The 20795-nt window shown below is 32.5% G+C and overlaps 1 long non-coding RNA gene across 1 annotated transcript in view; it reads left to right on the forward strand.

Annotated features, from left to right (window-relative positions):
* LOC105854901 (uncharacterized) overlaps window positions 1-20795 on the forward strand; it is a 455854-nt gene that overhangs the window by 53686 nt on the left and 381373 nt on the right. The window contains exon 2 of the long non-coding RNA XR_012918834.1: window positions 10395-10463. This is a non-coding gene — a long non-coding RNA (uncharacterized LOC105854901). The remainder of the gene's footprint in view (window positions 1-10394; window positions 10464-20795) is intronic.

A 20795-nucleotide genomic window follows, 5' to 3' on the forward strand; every position in this document is an offset into this window, starting at 1 on the left:
AAAATATTTGAGTAACTATGTATTTTACTCATGACAACCTAATAGATTAAAAGCTCTTTTAGTATATGTAGGAAATGTTATTTTGATTAAACTTTGGTATATTTTTAGGAGAATATAATGGAAACATAAGATAACTTACTGGTGTTTGGAAAGAAAAAAATATGTTTGCCACTCTTTATACTCACTATAAAATTTTATATGGTAAAAAGCTGCTAGAGATCATATTGTTATTATTTCTTATTTTGCAGGTAAAACACAGAATAAAATCTCTCTCCCAACAATAAAATTTCTTGTCAATGTTTTTCTCTATTTTTCTGTTCTCTCATCCTAGTGAGAAATATGTTTGTCTACATTTGCTATGGTAACACCTTTAAAATACCGAACCCAACTTTCACTTACATCAAATTCTAACCTTTTATCTCCTGCTCTATTATTACTTGACAATCTCAAAGAAAGAGAGAAAGAAAGAAAATAAAATTAAAAAGAAGGAAGGAAGGAAGAAAAAGAAAAGAGAAAGAAAGAAAGAAAAATAAAAGAGAGAGAAAGAAGAAAGAAAAAGCCTTGCTATAGATAATGGCCAAACTCAAAGTCGTAGAGCATTGACTGTGACTTTGATCTTGAGTCCATAGATTTGACCATTTCAACCCAGGTCCTACATATTGCCTTATAGCAACATGGAATTATCCTATTCCTCAGAACACTACTTTTCCTTTAATCAGTCATCTTTAAAGAATTACACACTCACACACATGCATACCTTCTCAAATTCAGAATTTCAACAGTAGACTCAATGAGGCAAAGGTTGTTCTTCTCTCGGGCGCTGCTTATCACCTTAAAAATGGAAACTGTATGATTTTTTGCATTGCAATATTGGGGTCTTGTGTATTTGGTGTGTATTTAGGGTGGAGCCAGATTGCACAAACAAAGCTTTGAATGTCAAGCTAAATTGTTGAGGAATTGTTATGCATTGCCTATTGTCATGGGGAGATTTGAAAACTTTTAATGAGGAAAAGTCAGAATAAAAAAGGAAATTTATTCATAAAAAACATTCTTGAGGAGCTCACTACTTACTAGACCCTGTGCTTGGTTGAATAGAAAAAAAATAAGACTCAATCTCTATCATTTCAACAATTGATTCTAATCTAAAACCAAAAAATATAAATTAATAAATTTGGAAATGATATGGTAAGTGCTATTAATATAAGTATGAATCAAGAACTATAATATACTAGAAGGTATAACTAATTAATATTAGGGATGTGATAGGAGAATTCTTTGTTTAAGATTAATTTATAAGTTATATAAAAGATGTATTTAAAGGGAAAATGGATAGCTAATTGTAATAACACAAGTGTGAATTGATAACTGCCTGGAGTTGTGATGTTACAATAATAATTTGGTGAGATATAGGAAATAGTTCATTACTATTACAGTTCTTTTTTTCCTTAGATGAAAATATATCATTCACTATTTTTCAGTTCATAAAATAACATTTATATTAAGATATCATTAGTTTAAGCTTAAAAATCAGGAGGCATCCATATAACCATGGCTAAGTGAACCACAAATCTATTTTCTGTGGCTTATTTCCTGAAGGATTAGAAGAACATGTTTTTGGCCTTAGGCCTAACTCATGCTTCAGATTCCATCATAGAGGAGCAATGTTTCATATATGTGCTTGCAGAGTTAGCCACACATTTCCCAGGGATCAGGCAAAACTTGCTCATCTCATGCATTACCTGATGTTTGCCCAGTGTCTAATATGTGCCAGGAACTCTGCTTAAGTGCTGGGGAAGCAAAATATAGTCACTATTAAATCATGTTGGAAGACAGAAGAAATGAAGTCTATTAAATCAGAAATCATACTATAAAAAATTCATGCAAGCATCTAAGATCATTATTTTAGGTAGAAGGATGAGATTAGATGTGCTATTCAAGAAATAAAGCTAGGAGGAGGTGATATTTAAACCACGTGAGAAAAAAGGAAATAAATATTCCAGGAAAGGAAAACAACTTGAGACAAAAATTGTCTTTTTTAAGATCTAAAAGGGATCTACTGTAGTTGGACCACAGTAAGCGGAGGATGATATGTTTAAGTTTTGAAGATACAGGCATAGATCAGATCATACAGTCTCTCCTAGGTAGAGTGATCATATGATCCCATTATCATGAAGCCTACTACTAGTTCAGGCCTATTTTCCTGGCATACATATAAAGAATGTCCCCTCTTTATCTCAAGGGTACCCTAATTTGTAGAAAAACATATATGGTCACTTGACATATAGGACATAGTAAGAAGTTTCAAATGTGTTAGTCATGCAGTGAGAAACCACTGCAGGTTTCAACATAACATTTAAAAAGATTAAGAATTATGTGGAGATAGTTTAAAGGAGTGAGTAGTTAAGATGGTCAGACAATTTAGTAGGAGAGTGTTGGCCAGACAAAAGATAATGGTTGCCTGGGCCTGGACTAGGAAAAATAACAGTAAATATAGAAGATAGTGAATACATTTAAAATACTATTTAAGAGGCAAAATTAATAGGCCTTATTTTTGGATTGAGTGGAGCAGTAATAAATTCAAATATGTTTAATATAATTTTGTTCACTCTTATGACATCTTTTTGAAGTGTGTGTTTCACTATGAGGTCATGAGGAGAAGGACCAGAAGAAAAACATATGGTCTTAAGTATCATATCAATGTATACAGGACAGGAAACTACAATCCAGCATGTATTCTCAAAGTGGAATGACAGTTCTTTTTTAGAGAACATGTTTCTCTTCTCGACATCTGACGAATGAGCTTAGCCTAAATTACAAATACACAACTCCAGAGCATAATTTAAATATGAAGAGAATTTTATTGCACTAAAAGGTTGTGTGTTCATGTTGTAACAGAGTAGAAAAAAACATTTTAATTAAGCTATTCATTTTCCATTTATACTTTTCTCTTTCTTCCCAAGTCATCAAAGAATTTTCTGATGCTTCATCTGCTCTGCTTATTTGATTTTTCTCTATGCATGGCAAAGCAGCCATTTAGACCTTCATAGTCCCAATTTTCTCAGGTGACTGGTTTCACAAAGAGTGCATTAGCTTTTTATGTTTGGGGTTTTATTTTTTTAATGTAGAGTTTGGCAAATCTTGGTTGATGTCTACCAAATGATTATTTATGTAGCAACTTTCCTTCTTTACATGGTCTTCTCATTTATGAGATATTTTTATCCAAAATGCATATACAAGAGAAATGGTTTGCTGACCTGAATACTAAAACCCTGCATTTATAAAGTTTAAGCCAAAGTAGGTAACAAGATAAAAATTCAGAAAATATTTTTTTAACCAGTGATAACCTTAACTTATCACTCTCTAATATTTAAGTTTTTTAATGGCCAAATAGAGAAAATAAGAAGATGATTTCTTATCTCAAAGACCTTTCTGGCAATAAATAATGTGATAAGAATAATAAGAAAGGACACTTTAAAACTGCATTTTACAGGTACCCCAAAGTACATAGTACCCTCATGCTATACATGGATGAGGTTTAGCACACTAAGGTATATGAAGCTAAGGTATCTCATTTATTGAATAATCTACATATTATTGACCCGGATTAAAAAGTAAGGTACCAAACTACTGTTTCATAAGAACTGATTCATTCCACTGTGCAAGAAGTATTATGGCATCCAGTTTAACCACACATCTAGTAGAAAAGACTAACTGGGTTTTTCATTCAATTCCCCATTCCTTTTCATCTCAAGTAAAGAAAAGGCTGACACTTTAAGTAAAAAGCTGCCCAAGTAGTTAGCAAGCACAGGGTTTCCTGGTTGGAGTAGTGCTTTTCAATCAGGAATGAATGCTGGAGTTGCCCAAGAAGTTGCTGAGACTGCACATGCCATGGACTAATCCCATATTATAATACATAGTGAAAAGCAAGATAGATAAATTATTTAGAGTATGTCTTCTCAAGTGAGTACACCTATTTTGAATCTTGGCTTCCTCATGGATTGACTCATTACTTAAACTCATGGAGCCTTGATTTCTTAATCTGTAAAATGAATACCATCATGATATCTAAAGTAACTAGAGTAGTTGTGAGGACTACATGTTACCTGATTTATTTTTCCCAGCTAGAAATCAAGATTCCTTTTAATGAGACATTTTAAAAAATAAAAAAAGAAAAATATTCTGGGTACATAGCTTATAAGAAAAAAAAAAGTGCTTTGAGAAAACTCCATACTGTTCTCCACAGAGGTTGTACTAAGTTACATTCCCACCAATAGTATATAAGCATTCCCTTTTCACCATATCTGCACCAAGATCTAATTTTCTTTTTGCTTTTAATAATGGTCATTTTGACTGGTATAAGTTGGTATCTCATTGTGGTTTTAATTTGCATTTCCCTGATAATCAGTGATGTTGAGTATTTTTTCATATGTTTATAGGCCATTTGTATATCTTCTTTTGGACAATGTTCATGTCATTTGCCCACTTGATGATGGGATTATTTGTTTTCTTCTTGCTGATTTGTTTGAGTTCCTGTAGATTTTAGGTATTAGTCCTTTTTTAAATGTATAGTCTGCAAATATTTTCTCAAAGAACTGAAAATGTGTCTATCATTCAATCCAGCAATCCCACTGCTGTATATCTACTCAAAGAAAAATAAGTCATTATATCAAAAGACACCCACAATGGTACACTTATTACAACACAATTCACAATTGCAAAAATATCAACCTAAGTGCCCATGAACCAAGAAGTGTATAAAGAAAATATGCTATATATGCATGTGGAATAATACTAAGCCATAAGATGATGAAATAATGTCTTTCCCAGCAAATTGGATGGAACTGGAGACCATTATCCTAAGGGACGTCATGGAGGAATGTGAAACCAAGTGCTCAATCACATATGTGCATGACATGAACATATACACACACACCTACATACCTATTGCATTAAAATTTCATATTTTTCAGCCAATAAAGAACAAAAGAGACATTGCCATCCTGGCCCCCTTTGGACTCAAATTTTACAATATGTGATCTCTAAGCAAGATTTAAAAACCTTTTTGGTCCTCAAGCCACTATACATGCATTATTGCACTTGTCTCCTTTTTACATCGGAAATAAAAAACTATAGCGCTTTGCTATCGAAGAACAAAAGGGAAAGATTTTATTGCTGGAATGTCACATGACAGGACAGCAGGGGCACTTGCAACACTAGGAAGCCTTAGAAAGCCTTGAGAGGCTGTCTTATGTCTCGCCTCCTCTGAGATTTGAAACATTAGAGCAAAGATTCCTGGCAGTGAGCATTAACCAGGATCTTTCTCCTTGGGCATGCTGTCAATTTAGTTAGCTCTTTAGGTTTACTGGCTGACTCCTACAGCTCCACTTTTAAAGATCTTTTAGAACTCAAATTATTATCAACATGTTCTCTGAAATTATTTTAGCATACCAGTGGTACTACTCTAAGTTTCATGACTGGCTGCTGGAGGTTAAGGCAACTGCAGGGAATGTATACAAAAATTCTCCCTTCTTAGCTGTTTTATAAATTATTTGAATGACAGTACCTGGGTTGTACACAACTAATATACATTGAATAATGTTTAACATGAGCCAGATGCCATATTTGGTCTCTTAATAATCATGAAAATTCTGAGGGATTGTTATTTGGGACCATGAATTAAATGAGGGAAATGAAACTTAGAAAGGTTAAATGACTTCTTCAAGTTTACTCAGTAATTTTATTTTTTAAAAAAAACAGAATATTATGCAGAATTCATTGTGTAGGGATAATGTATTTGAAATAATATCATTTTCATGATATTTGTATTATCTCTTTCCCCCAATTAAGAATTTATTAATATCAGCTCCATGACCAATGCTTCAGTAATGAGATTTGGCAGAAATAAAATAAATATAGGTACATTTTTGGCTTTGATTTCAAGGTTCTGAAGTCTTAGGAATCTCTAGGTAAGAGAGAAAATTTAGGATGAATATAAAAGGTAAAAGTAAGCCTTCTCTCCCTGTTAATGCCTCACTTCTTTAAAATGAAATTATTATATAGGACTACAAAGAGAGAGAAAAATAGAGAAGAGATAAGATACAGTTGTGGATGGAGCCTGAAGAGGAAATTCCTATCTGCTGTTTCCTAGACAGAGTTCAGGATAGCTGCAAGATCTTGTGATAGAATGACTAACACCAAAAAAATATAGACATAGAGAATGCTGGATGGCCTCACAGGTATTTCTTACATTAGTCATTTGAGGTAGCAAATTAGACTTGAAATAATGATGATACCAAAGTCATTGGTACCTTTTTGAAAGAGAGTCCATGTTTGAAACTATGCTTGTATTATATCCTGCCAGCTGGCTTCTTTGCTCATGAGATGATTGAGTAAGCCCTGAGCTGGTGGAGAAGGAGACAGACAAGTATCCAAGGATCAGGTTAGCCTGTCCACCGAATTACTAAGAGCTTTTTTATAATAGGGGATGGTCTTATGTTCAATCATGAAATGTATGGAAAAGAAAACCTAATTTTAAAAATTTGTAAAGGATTTTAAAAGACATTTTACAATGGAGTTTACAAATTAGTGATAAATACATGAGAAGATCCTCATCGTCATTAATCACCAGGGAAATGCAAATTAAAATCAAGATGCTATATCAACACAACCCCACAAGAATTACTGAATTGAAAAGTCCTACTATGAATATAACAGTTGAACATATGGAAAAGTCAGAATTTTCATACATGTCTTGTGGCAGTTTAAATTAGTATAACCAATTTGTACAATGGTTTTGGCAATATCTACTAACCCTAAACATTCCTTATGATGCTGCAATTCTACTCTTAGATATTCATACCTAAAAATGTCACTAAAAAATAGCATGAGAATGTTCATTGTAGCACTATTAATAATAGTTCCAACCTGGAAACTACTCACGTACTATAGAATGTTTAAGTATTTTCTCATGCAAGAAAATACTATACTGTGCTGAGAGTGAATAATTTAAAATATACACAATATTGCTGAAACTCACAAGCATAATATATAGTGAAAGAAGGCAGACCCCCAAAAAATATATATTGTAGAATTCCATTTATAGAAAGTGTAAAAACAGGCAAAATTAACTAATTCTGTTATTGTAAGTGAGTAAAACACTTAAGATAGGGAGGGAAAAATAACTGGAGGGATGCACAAAGGGAGATCTTGAAGTTCTGTCACAATGTTTTCTTAAAAGATGTTCTGTTTGTTAAAATTCATTAATTTATGTACTTATGATCTTTATTATTTCTTTTATGTATGTTATAGTTAAATATAAATTTTAAAAAATAAAACCTCATTCAGAGAGTATTTATGCAGAAAATAGGTTCATAAAAATAAATTTTTTTCAGTTTCAGGTGGGACTATTGTGAGGTGGACTTAGTTGAGAATTTTATCATTTCTCTCTCCTAGATCATTTGTTTGGATTTGTAGGTGACATTAAAATTGGATCAATAGTTCTCCATAGGTATGGGTTTTACTCTTTCTCCAGAACAGGAATACTTGGTTTATAGGTACCATTACCAAAGGGTAGAAGAAAGATTCAATTTATGCACATGTGATATGCAGGACCCCTTTCCCTGGGTGCAAAGCCTCACCTTCAGTCAGGTTGTTGTAGGTATGGCAGATAATGAGGTACCAAACTTCCTAGCATAATGACCTAAGTAATATGTACACTATGTTAACCATATATTTCTTACTAGTTTTCCTATTATATTTTTTCTTTTGAAATAACTAATGTAATAAGCTAAAACCTGAGTTTTTTATGTGGTAAAGCAATCTTAGAGATCACGTTCTTTTACTAACTATGATGAGCACCATTTCCACTTTGCTTCTGGTGAAAAACTGTAGCCACCTATGCTTGGTAACCCTGAACCCCTTCCAAGCCAACTGGGAACAGGGAACCCATTTAAATTACAAATCTTCCCAGTAGTATGTGCTATATAGTAAAATAGTATACGGTTATTTAGAATTTCCACACACAAGTTGCTCCTCCCAATTGTAATGGAAAACAAGCCTTCTAAGTCTCTCTCTTTTTCTCTCTCTCTCTCTCCCCTCCCCCCTCAATCAGTCATTTTTGAGGGGAGGTTAAGCACATAATAAATCCAAACATTTCCATCTACCAAGGTTTTTAAATAGCTTTTTCTACATTATATGAACAGATTTCTGTCCTACAATATCTATAGTAAAGAGTTATATCTATTAATAGGTTTGCTCAGCTAAGCCGGCAAGTAAAACTGCAGCTGTCTACCAGAGCTAGAATGTTGCATACAGAACATCTTGTTAGGACATCTAATGTATTGTATCAATATATTCTGCCTGATGCAAAATTAAATTCAGTTCTTCTTGGTTCAGCACACTCAAATTCTATTTGCAAGATTTTAGATACTACAAATGAACAAATACCTTTTGGATATAACCCATCTCTGCTCTGTTCTCATTTTCATTTTAATCCCTAGACTATGTTGGGCTCAATATATGGCAATTGTTTCAGCAATAAAAGCTTATAGAAATTGAGAAAGTATGTATATTGAATTTCTATTCTTCATGCATACTTATTTATCTTATAATTTTATTCACATTCTTTTTCTGCAGAGCTAAATTCTCCTAGAGATATGTACTTCTTTTCTTAGAGTCATAGTTTCTTTCCATCTGAGTTACTTTTTCTTTTGTATTCAGTTTTTTTTTCTTCTTTTACTCCTTCCTTCCCTCCCTCTATTACTCTTTCCCTTCATCGCCCTAATATTCTTCTTTTCTTTACATCAGCTTTGGTTGTATTATGTTTGCTAGTTTCCTTGTGAATTGGCTTTCTGTATACCAACTGGAATTTTTCCTCACAGTTGAAAGATATATTGAAGAACTGAAGGCATCATATATACAATAAAAGCTTATTGATTAAAGAAAAGGGATCAGATGGGCAAAGGGCTGTTCTTTTAGTCATGGGTAAGAAACTCTTTCCTAGAAGCACCTTATAGCACATAGGTCAAAATTCGGTCGTATGGTCATTCCTAGCTGCAAGGTAAGCTGAAAATAAGGGATTTGGCAAATAATTTAAAACAATCAAGATTCATCTCCTTGGCCTGGGCACATGGAAGTGCTAAGTGAAATCGAGATTTTCTATGGGAGAAACACAATTGGATAATATCATAGGTAAATATTACCAGTGTCTGCAACATCATAGCATTTTTTTTTTATCTTGTTCATGCAAGGGAGGGGGCAAGCAATGTTAGAAATCTTGTGTAGAACTTGATATAATTTATTTATGGATTTCATTTTCTATCATAATCTTCATTTATTTAGTATAATGGATTTGAGTGAGTTATTCTTAAAATCTTTTCCATCTTCTTTGAAACCACTAACGTCTACATTTGTGCTACCAGAACTCTGCTTTAACAACTGGATATTATTTTTCTGTTCTCTAACTGCAACTTGAGTGTGAAATTTGGGGGTTGAATGAGATAAGTAGATAGATTCACTTATGAAAATTACCAGTGTTCTATAGAATCTGGACTCTGCAACGTCCCTGAGGTTCTTAAAATGCCATGTACTAGGACTAACTTTGCTAATCTGATGGAATTTACTCATTTTTCACGTCAGTGCTATTCCCTAAATGATGAAAAATATGCTGGTCCTTTCTATAACTCATGAGGTACAATGTAGGTATGCAGAAGATTCTCGAAAAAAAAACTTCTCTTGATTTACCTTTTAATTTCTATGGTGACAGGGAGAAGTTAGATGGTTTTATTGACTTGCCTTATTCCCCAGTTACTGATTGTTTGGAACCAGAGTGGTGTTCATAGTTTTTCTATCATGCCAATATACACTAGAATTTTCTGCTTATTTCCTTGGCAAGATATTTACAAAATTTTAGGTATTTAAGTTTATAAACATTTCTTAGTTTGTAAATTGTTTCCTGTTCCTACTATTATTGTTGCTATTATTTTGGTTAGTTTTAGTTATTTCATGAAATTAAATATCGAGGGAAAGAAATACTGTGAACCTGCTTTACAACATCATCTTTGCAAAAATGTCTTCTGATAAAAATCAGTTTTCAACATATTTTAATTACTTATACATTTAAACAAAGTTGTAAATTTACTATTAAATATTTTAAAATCCATGACCTTGTATTCCTACTGGCAACATTTTATTTTAAAGATGCTTTAACTCAAAACAAGATATACACAATGACTTTCTGAGAATACTTCATGCTTTAATTTTTTTCCATTATTCCTCAAAATTTATAATAATTTTATTACTCATCATACTAAGTTTTAGCCTGGAATTTATAGACTTCAAAATATATCGCCTTCTTTTGCTTTATCTCCTTTTTTTTTTTTTTTTCCCCTCCCAAGGAAGACAAGAAGATATTAATTTATATGCCAACTCTGCAGTCTTGGTAAAGCAGGGGTTCCCAATCTATGGTGAGTTGTATATTTATTTTATTATATTATAATGAAATAATAATAGAAATAAAGTACACAATAAATGTAATGTGCTTGAATCATCCAGAAACCATCCCCTTCCCCCCACACTCCCCACTCCATGGAAAAATTGTCTTTTATGAAAGTAGTACCTGGTGCAAAATGTTTGGGGAATACTATGGTAAAGGAAGCATGAAATGCTATGCTAAATCAGAATCTAAGCCATACCAAAGACTAGTAATAATGAGGGCTGGAGTAGAGTTGCAATCACTTCTACGGAAGCACTATGCAGGATGTATGTATGCTGCCACATTTTCCCATACCGTTTATATCTTAACTGTTGGAAAATTATTTGACTTTCTCCCAACTAAGTGCTGCCTTGCATCTAAAGCACAACTTGAGTCTCCTTACTCATGAAACTTGTTTGAATTGTTATAAATTCTAAGTCATTTTTCTAAATTTCTATAAACTTTATGTGTCTAAGTCACTAATTTAATATTTGTCACATGTTCTCTTTGTAATTATATATTTATATGCATTTACATATATATAGGAATGCATATATAGAGGGGGGGGAGAGAGAGAGAGAGAAATTAGCTTTTTATCTAACCATGGAATCTTCTGATTGCAATGCTATGTGTCTTATATGTCTGTGATATTTTCAGGCCCTAACACTTGACACTGTACACCATTGGAGATCGGTATTTACTGATGATTAAGACAGCATATACTTCTATTTTTCTCTACGAGATGAAATATGAACATGTCCATAAATAAAAAAATAAATATCTATGGGAACAGGCATAGTATTTATAGTAAATGAAAGTGCCTGAGTGGCAGCACTCAACTCTCAAAGTCTTACTCTGTATTGCTTTAACTTCTGGGACGTCTTATACCTAATGTACTCTAGGGTTAAGGGGTAGTGGTCATTGAATCAAATGAATTATGAGGGTAGAAAGTTTTATGCTCATAATAAGTGGTAAGAAATGTTCTCTTTTTTCTGTGTTGGTAAAAGCACAGATCTCATGACATTAAAAACTAGAAAACAACATAAGAATTTTCTTATGAATGCTTTTGAAGCATTATTTAAATACACCAAAGTGTCTTAACAAGAGCTGCATTATTGATAAGTAAAAATCTCTTTTAAAAAGAAAAGGGAAGGATGTGAATTTAGGGAAGTATACAGCTATATCACAAACCTAAAATATAAAGAACAATTCAAACTAATGAGCAACTAAAACTGAAAAATAAATTACTTAGAAATGTGGTTAATCTTTCCATTTGCAGAGACTCACATAGACACTTGTCATCTCTTTTATGGGCATTTGGTTCATTTTTTCTTGCTCCTTAAATTGGCTTTTTTATGCTTCTTGGGCACATAGTAGCTCCAGGTAATATTTTATCTGTTCTCAATTTAAGAAATCCTAATTAAGATCTAAGGGCTGAGTGTTAATTTCAACTTATCAGAAAGACACAGATGGCCCGATTTGGGAGAGCTATCTGCCATTTGTGGGAAAAATAGTATTTTCTAAAATAGCCACAATAAGGTCTACCAGCTCACATTCTATTTTACAATGAGATAGTTATACTTTTTCCATTAAGAAGTAGGAGGTTCATGTTCCAACATCTTGAATCCTAGTGGTCTTGGATTATAATGGGCAAGACTCTATGTGGCTTCCAAGGCTTGGTAATAAAAGGCTACACTCTTTTGCTCTGGTTCTTTTGGAATGCTCACTATAGGAATTCAATAGACGTGTGTGAGGAAGCCCAGGTCACTTGTAAGAGTTTTGACTGACAATCCCAAATGACCTCCTAGCCGACAGCCCACTATCAACTGCTACATGGATGTATAAGGAAGTTTTTTAAAAGACTCCAGCCACATCATCGCCAGACTACTAACTTATGAGGGACTTTGAGAGAAAGCAGTCTAGCTATTCCAGAGCCATAAGGATAACACTAAATGATTGTTATTGGTTTAAGCCAGAACATTTTGAGACAATTGTGTAAAAGCAATTTTAACAGGAAAATGAGGCAAACAAGAGGTGAATTCTTGCTTTACAAGCAAAGCTACAGGAGCCCACTCCTTGGAATACCAATACAAAATGAGAGAGCTTGGAGTAGCAAACCATCACAAAAGTCTGCAGTATTTATAGTACATCAACAATGGTACTTGGTAATTCTGGGTCAGTAAATATTCAGAGTATTCGGTGAGTTATAGCTTAGGAACTGAAATAGGGCTGCTAACACAGTTCTTGTTTCAAACTAGAAATTCCCTTCACAGAATTTTTCTATGCTCAAATTGTTGATAAATAATATTAACAAATATTTACTGAGATTTTACCATGGACCAGGTAGTAGGCTAATCTCTGGGAGTACAAAGACAAAAAGACATGGTTCCTTTTATTTAGAAAGACATCTGGTTGTAAAACAACATTTGAAAAAAATGGTTCAATGACTTCTTTAAAATGTTGTAATAGAAGGAATATTACTATAGCAGAGGCATGAAAGAAGGACCAATCCATTGTACTAGGTGTTCAAGGATGGGCAAAGAAGTAAAGAAAGTTACAATGTAGAAGCATAATTCATGAGTCTTACATTTACGAAGGATTATAGGCGATAGGTGTGAACTCTGTTTTACAAAATTTGTATACACTTGCTTGATACCATTCACTAATGCTAATACTAATACTAACACTAATACTAATATTGCTTGATACTTTGTATCTATTTATATAAAAATATAACTACCAGAATATTAATATTCAAGTTGTGTCTCTAGTAGTGTGCATACATAGCATTATAAGGATATATTTATATTCTTGCATCTATTTTTTAATAGCAACATATATTTGAAACTTCATAGTACTTGATGTTATGACTGTTAGGGTCCATTTTTTTTTCTGTGTCTGTGGCCTCTAGGGACATATGGTGACATAAATTAGGAAGAGTCATTTGTTAAATAAAGTGTGAAATTATATTGTCTATAAGGCATATTACGAGAAGTAAGTATTGTCTTGGGACTGGAGGAAGAGTTTCATAAAGAGTTTGCCAATTTGGTGACAGATAGATAGATAGATAGATAGATAGATAGATAGATAGATAGATAGATAGACACACCATGGAGTATTACTCAGCCACAAAAAGGAATGAAATAATGTTTTTTGCAGCAACTTGGATAGAACTTGGAACCATTATCCTAAGTGAAGTATCTCAGGGATAGAAAAAGAAATACCACTTATAAATGGGAACTAAATAAGGAGTATACGTAATCATAAAGTGGTGTAATGGACATTGACAACTAAAAGTGAAAGGTGAGAGGGGATAAGGAATAAAAATCTACCTATTGGGTACAATATATACTGTTTTGATGACACGTACACTAAAAGCCCTGACTCCAGCATTATAAAACCCATCTTTATAACAAAAAACACTTTTACCTCCTAAATCTTTGAAATTAAAAAGAGTTTGCCAATTTTTAATTTAAAATTGAAATAAGTTCCCACCTCCTAATATAGCAAGTCTATCTCTCTTTGCTAGCACCCACAACTTTAAGACTGGAAAGGGGAGGTAAAAAAGATCTTTATAAAAACGGCTCAATTCTGAAAATTTTATTCTAGTCGATCTTAATTAATTTTTCCAAATTATACATGACTGCTTGTAAAATCACTAACTCATTAATTCTAAATTCTATATTTTTATCTAGTAGATTGGACCAAATGTGTAATTTTTATCTAGTTATACCCTTGCTAGTTTTTAAGTTTCAGGGCTTATGTCCACCACTGGATCTTAAACAGAAACAGTGTCTAACAGTATCTTTCCACATTAAAACAGAGCTTAGAATACACCAAGATTTCAGATAAAGGAATTGTGTAAGAAAGTAATAATGTCTTTTAACTTTCATTTTACTTTCCCTTTGGGACTACTGAAATGATGAAAAATAAAAAAGATTGATTTAGTACATATTGATGTGGATTAATTCTTAGTATAGTCCTTGTGTTGATTTTTCATCCAGGGATAGAAGAAAAGTTGCTCCTTTCCTATTTTCTGTAGATCCATACAGATATACTTCCTTCTCCCACCCCACCCAATATCCTTCTTCCTGGAAGTACAGAAAAAATAAAGTCATTTCACAATTAAATGAGATTCACTGTTATAACTTATTCGAACCCAAAGAATGAATTATTAAATGTTATAATAACATTTGATTTCAACTGAACTAGTGTTAATTTATGCATGCAACTTATGTTTTCTTTTCTTAACAAGTATTTACTAGTGCATATTTCCTAAAGGAAAACAAGCTGGAAAGTAGTAGGATTTTATATGCCTCTGATTTAGTTTGTGATAAGTTAGTAGCTTTTATAATAATTCATTGTTACATAATTTTAGAAGTGGCTATATTCTATAGAACACTTAAGAACGTTCCCTTAACTGCCATAACTCAACTTTTGTTAATGCTGTAATATTAAGTTAATGCTGGAAAATGTGTTTAAATGAAGTTTTAAAGAAGAAGTAAAAATGACTTTAATTCCATTAGTGACATCTGATAAAGAAACAAACCAATTAGCTTAGTTGTATACATAGTTTGTTAATTTGCAGAGTATATCTTTATTTTGCTAGCAGTTGCATTATAATAAATAAAGTTTGAGTTCACATATTAACAAAAAAAGGTGATTACTTGAGAATAAGAAAAATAATTATAATTTAAATATTTTAGTTTTTCATTGACTGTTGTTTCTGATTGATCTTCATGATTTTTCTCATGATCGTTCTTCATCTCTTGCTTTTCTTCTCCTTTCCTTTTTGAATTCTTAATTGTCCCCTTTGATATGGAAGTAATAGCAAAATAGAAGTGTTATTGAGAGATTTAAATGAAATAAACTTTGTGTAAAATCATCTGGTGGTGCCTGCAACATGATGAAACCCATTTTTTTATTTTCTTACTGCAACCCTAATTCTTGGTATATTTGGAGATACAATGTGTAGTACTGAAATTTTCATTGAGATTAGAAGATGAAAACAGGAAGAAAATAGCTTTCGTGCCTTCCTTTTCTTATCTTTTTCATAATATCACTCTATTTTACGGCTCACTTTTTTTCTTGTTATTTCCACTTACCCACAGTGAAAATGTTAGGAATATTACTCTTTAATCACTGTTTTATGAATGAAAAAGAGCATAATCTTTCTCCTTTATAAGATAAATTCCCTTTGAAACAATTTTTCTCCTCCACACTAACCCAATGCATTTCTCTTAAGGGGAAAAAATCCTAGAAAGATGGAACTAATGTATTCTGAGTGTTTAGAGAAGGAGAAATGGCATTAAATTGGGTGGTTGGGAAAGAAACGGAAGGATCAGAAAAATTTTATGAAGTGTTATACATTTGCATCACATTTACAACATATAATATATCTTAATGTTGATATATCATCCAAATCTCATAGAAAAATAGTAATATAGTCCTCACTGACATTTTATTTGTAAGACAACAGAAGCTCTTGGAGATGTTACATGTCCAAGGTAACATATCTACCACGGGGCCACACAGGATTGCAGCCCATTCCTATTCATTCCAGAAGCCCCAGCAGCCTTACAGCAATAATATAGGCACATGCACACACACGTATACACACACACACATACACATTTTAAAAATATTCGTTTTTAGGATCATATCATTTCCATTTCAGTTTTCCATAAATAATTTTCTCTCTAATTTTCTTCCATGATTTATCTTCCTTTACTCTAACACTGATGCATGTATTCATATTCAAGTAAAACTTTCTAAAGTGATATAAAAATAATATTGAAGCCGATAGCCATCTTTAATTAAATGCAAAATTGGAAAAGTTGATGAATAGCTGTACCATCTTTGAGTTTTACTCCCTTACTCACACTAATTTTTCAACTTTGAAACCTTAAAGTTTTATGCTTGTATTATAAAAATATTTCATTTTAACCATTTTCTATGCCCTTTCTCTTTTCTGATTACCCATCTGCATATTCCACATAAATAGTAACAGACAAATTAGAAATTCTTTTTCATAGTTACATCACTAAACCTAACTAACCTTATTGCACCTACTACAGGAGTACAAGATAGATGACCAGAAGAAACCAATTAGATACTCAATAGAAATACATATAAGAAAAAACTGATGAGGAAAAATATATTTCTGTCTTTCTTTGGAACTACTTCATTTCATTTTGGTCTTGGACATGCAATTTTTATTGCCGACTTAAATATAATATTATTATTTTTTTTTCCAACAAAGCCTCCAGATAAATATTATTAATCAAAGCTTATGGGGACTGTGTTAGTCCATTTTGTGCTGCTATAACAGTACCATAGACTGGTACTTTATAATAAACAGAACAGAAACTTATTGACTCATGATTCTGAAGCTGGGAAGTCTAAGATCAAGAAGCCAGCATCTCACAAGGGCCTTCTTGCTACATCATTCCATGGCAGAAAGGCAAAGAGAGGTCGAGAAAAAGTAAAAGGGGGCTGATTTGACCTTTTATAAGAAACCCATTCACACTATGAAGAACCCGCTCTCATGATAATGGCATTAATACATTCATAAAGGCAGAGCACTGGTGACCTAAACACTTCTTAGAAGTCCCACCTTTCAACACCTCTGCATTGGTAATCACATTTCCAACACATGAACTCTGGGACACACATTCAAACCATAGCAGGCACCTTGACTGCTCAAGGTGAGGCCAGAATGAACCTTAGTAATTACCTGATAATTGTAGGAATCAGCTTCTTCAGATATTTTATGAAAGAATATGAGAGAAGAGTAATTTTATAGATCTTTCAGGAATAATATGTGAGTTTACTATTTTCAGATCTCTGGAGTAATATGTAGTTGATTTCACAGTCATGGTGAACCTCTGTAGAAGTGTTTTTGCTAAAAATTCGGATATTTTATTACACTTGTTTATCACTTTTAATTAGAGTTTAGCTGACAAGGACTGTGTTAGATACGTACAACAGGCCAAAATCTGAATCTCATTCCTAAAATTTTAGGCATTTTTTTCATGTAGCTAAATATAATAAAAACTCACCAGAGCCATATTGGCCAAATCAATAGTTTCCTGCCTTTGGATTTAATATATTAATGCAAATAATTTTGCTAAGGTTTTATTGTCTTAGTGATATTTTTAACACCTGGCATTGATTATGCATCTCTTCCTACTTTATTGCCAGATGTCCAACTTACAGAGCCTACTAAGTAAATTCAGCCCATTTTTAAATTGTTTAATATACTACAATGCACCTCTCATTAGAAGACCATAAGCATTATACTCAAGATATTTATATTGTTGTGAAATTATTGAAAATAGTTGCATATGTTTATTCTAAAATTATTATTGACTGTTTTTTGTCTTAAACAGAAGTTTAATTCTCTTTTTTTTTATTTCAGCATATTATGGCAGTACAAATGTTAAGGTTACGTATATTGCTCATGTCTCCCCTCCCTCCTTGAGTCAGAGCTTCAAGCATCACCATCCCCCAAACATTGCACATCTCACTCATTGTATTTGTATATACCCATCCCCTTGTTCCCCCTCCCACCTGCCCGATACCTGATAAATGTTTTTCCTATATGTCCACTTAGGTGTTGATCCATTAATACTAATTTTCTGGTGAGTACACGTGGTGCTTGTTTTTTCATTCTTGAGTTAGTTCACTTAGTAGAATGGGTTCCAGCTCTATCCAGGAAAATACAAGAGGTGCTAGCTTACCATTGTTTCTTAAAGCTGAATAGTACTCCATGGTATACATATACCACATTTTATGAATCCACTCATGAATTGATGAGCACTTGGGTTGTTTCCACAACTTTGCAATTGTGAATTGTGCTGCTATAAACATTCGTGTACAGGTGTCTTTTTCATAAAGTGACTTTTGATCTTTTGGGTAGATGCCCAGTAGTGGAATTGCTGGATCAAATGGTAGATCTACTTGTATCACTTTAAGGTATCTCCATATTGCTTTCCACAGAGGTTGAGCTAATTTGCAGTCCTACCAGCAGTGTAGAAGGGTTCCTATCTCTCTGCATCCACACCAACATTTATTGTTTGGGGACTTTTTGATAAAGGCCATTCTCACTGGAGTTAAGTGATATTTCATTGTGGTTTTGATTTGCATTTCCTAAAAGTTATTAATGTTAGCCTGTTTTGCTTAAGAACAATTAAAATTCCTTCACAGGTTACACAAGAACCTCCCTATTTACCATCATCTTGCAGTGCTTTCTACTTCTCTCAGTAGACAGCAGTCTAAGCTAGACTTTTTCCATTTTCTCCAACTAGTTAAGTAAGGACCTTCAACCTCTAGGTCTTTGAATGTAGGTTTCTTTAACTGAAATATTCTACCTAACATTCTTCTCTTAATTAAAGCAACTGCTTACTTTGTGCTTCAGCTTAAACATCACTTAGGCAAAGAAGACTTTCCTGTCACTTCTCTCTCTCTCTTCTCCAATTTTAAGTAAAATCCTGAACTCTTCTATCATTACAATGATCTAACTCCGCAATTATACTTTATTTTGTTAGTATTCACTTAATGTCTTACTGCCACTATCTATTACTTACTATTTACCAATCTAGTAAGTATAGACACATAATGTGATAAAATACAGTCAGATACAATTCCTGCCTTCATGGAATTTATAATATAGTGGGTAGTAAGACATTAAGTGAGAAGTAGAAAGAACTGCAAGATGATGGTAAATAGGGAGGTTCTTGTATAACCTGTGAAGGAATTTTAATTGTTCTTAAGCAAAACAGGCAAACATTAAGAATTTTTAGGTAGGCAATGTGTGACATCATTTTCCAGCTTTGAGCATAATGGGAGAGGAGCCATTAGTGTCAGCTGAGAGACAAATCTTCTGAATAGGATATCATGGTTGCATAAACTGGAGTAATGATGTAAAAATTAAGACATGTATGTGGATTTGAGAGATATTTTGGAATCCATCCAATTTATGCCTCCTGTACAGAGGGGATGAGGAAAAAACGTGTTGAAGGTGATTCCAGGATATTTTGGTATGAATAGCCAAACAAATATGGTGAAATTTATTAAGAAGAGGACTATACATACTAACCATAGCTGACTTTAACACATCTCTTGTAATCAAATAGCCCACATATATAACAAATCAAGCTATGAACTTTGATGTTAGAAGATGCATCTTCTTTCTAAAAAAAAAAAAAAAGATGCATCTTCTTTTAAAAGAACTTGGGCTATGCATGAAAATTGACTACATTTTAGGCTATAAGCTAAACCACAATGAATTCTCAATAATAAAAGTAACCAAAACATCATTCTTTATGTTTAAAGCATAAAACTTAAAATTAATAACAAAATTAAAAAGATTTTTACGGTTTAAAAATAAAAGTATGTGTTAACACTTGGGTCAAAGAAAATTTATAAAAATTGAATTTCAAAGTTTTTTTAAAAATAGTGATACAAAAATAAATACATCATAATTGTGGGATAAAAGTAAACCACTATGAGAGGAAAATGTATAGCATTAAAATACCTATGTGAATAAAATGAAAGTAAATGAGGTAAATGCTCAATTCAGAAAATTTAATTAAAAATGCAAAGTAAACTGAAAGAAATAAAAAAGATATAATAAATTAATAAACAAAATCAAAATCATATAGTAAATAAATTGTTAAATGATAAATATAAGCAAACAGAATCTAATAGCGAATTAAAATTATACATCATGATCAAGTGAAGTTAATGGTACAATACAAAAGTATTATAATATGAAGATATCAATTAATAAAAGCCTTTATTTAATAGATGCCTAGAATCATTTGATCATCTCTACATATCCAGAACAAAAATATCTGGCAAAATTCAACACTCACTCCAGTAAAGGATAGTCAGTAAAATAGAAGTTGCTGGATAGTTATTTAACAAAAAAACTACCCCTTAACATGTAAAATACCTCTACTGATAAGGCACAATCTTACTTATCTTACTTAAAGGAGAAACATTAAATAATTTTCCACCAATTCAGGAAGAAGAAGCTCACTATTTCCATGACTTTTTGACATTGTGTTGGAAGAATTTGCCAAGATATATAGAACAGATAGTCAATTAGAGGTGTAATAATCTGAAAAGACAAAAAGTTAAAAATAAAAACAACTCTATTTATAGATGTAATTAGATAGCAAGAAACTTCAAAAGAATCAAGGAAAAATCTAATCCTATTTACAATATGAAAATTCAGTAAAGTAGAAGGTAATAAAATTAGCATACAAATCAATAGTGGTTGCATATACAAATAAAAATCACTTAGAAGATACAATGG

This window comes from Microcebus murinus, chromosome 4, assembly GCF_040939455.1.
Source record: "Microcebus murinus isolate Inina chromosome 4, M.murinus_Inina_mat1.0, whole genome shotgun sequence".
In the NCBI taxonomy this organism is placed as follows: Eukaryota; Metazoa; Chordata; class Mammalia; order Primates; family Cheirogaleidae; genus Microcebus; species Microcebus murinus.